The following is a 1,411-nucleotide window of genomic DNA, read 5'->3' on the forward strand; positions in this document are numbered from 1 at the left end:
TATGACGTGTAGATTCCTATTTTGACTGCATGGTGGCATTTCAGTATCTAGGAGAAAAGGCAGTCATTTGTGGACGATTCAAGGATTTGCGATTCAGCACTGAGGTAGGCTGCGTTCTACTCTTATTCATGATATAGTGTATGATATATATTGCCTGCAAGGTACGGATCCTAGGATATGATTATTGTTAGGATACCATGACTTAGGGTAAATTAAGAGTTCGAAGATAAAATGATGAACTGGCCCTTAAGATGAATTGTGTAATATAGTGATAGGATCTCATCACCTTAGATTATATGCATGTTCATCACCTTAGATTATATGCATGTTAAGGACGTCGCCCAAAATACACCTCCTTAAAAGGATAAAGCGCTTGGAGTCAAAATATAGTAACCCAATTAGGTTGGGTCGATCCCACAAGAAATTCATCAAAAATTCTTCTCGAACTTGTTTTAATCACCAGGCAGTATAGAAAAGTAAAAGGGGGAATTTGTAGTAACTAGCAGGAAGTAACAAGAATTGGATGCTTTTAGTTGTAAACACTCTAAGACAAACACTAGTCTCGTGTTCCCCCATGATACCGATCTAGATAGTAAACACGAAAACCCGCTAGAAACACCAAGACAAAACTGAGAACAAGATAACCTACAAAATCAACACAAAGCCGAGAACAAGATAACAAACAAGAAATAATGTAAAGATAGGTAACTTGACATAAGAATCCACAAGAATCAAGAACCAAAACATGTATCAAATGGTAAGACCCCTAAAACTCATAGAGACAAACACCAAGCTCTTACGTTAACCCAAGAGGGAAATCAATTCACCTCAAGAACCCCTATTTCTAAGCCAAAGTTTAATACAAGTGAATCCACACTTGATCTAGTTACACTCTCCTAAGAGAAAGATCTTACAATGTTTCTTTCTAAAATCCGTAATCAACTAACTAATGAAATAAACCTAATAGGAATCTATTTATAGTTTATTGCATTATGAAATGATCAAAAGTCCCTTAATGATCCAACACTACATAGGTGCCTCTCAATGCCCTAAAGAAATGACGATAACACCCTTAATGAGGGGTTGCCTTAGAGTGTAAGACATAATGAAGGGGCGCCTCTTCAATACTCCAAAGTCGAGGGTTCTTCAAGCTTAAAAACGTAAACACTCCAAAGTCGTGGGTTCTCCAAGCTTCAAAACATGAACACTCCAAAGTCGTGGGTTCTCCAAGCTTCTAAACATGAAATCCCTTGGAGTTCTTGGGTAGGCATCAAGGCAAGCCCCCAAGAAACCTTCCACACATGCCATTTATTTATGGTGTGCTCAAAATGGGTCCTCAATGCATGCTCGCATGTCTTCAAGGTGACCAAAGCTTAAGCCATTAAGTGGTGGCCTCCAATAATGTCATCAA

The sequence above is a fragment of the Capsicum annuum genome, chromosome 11 (assembly GCF_002878395.1).
Source record: "Capsicum annuum cultivar UCD-10X-F1 chromosome 11, UCD10Xv1.1, whole genome shotgun sequence".
Classification (NCBI taxonomy): Eukaryota; Viridiplantae; Streptophyta; class Magnoliopsida; order Solanales; family Solanaceae; genus Capsicum; species Capsicum annuum.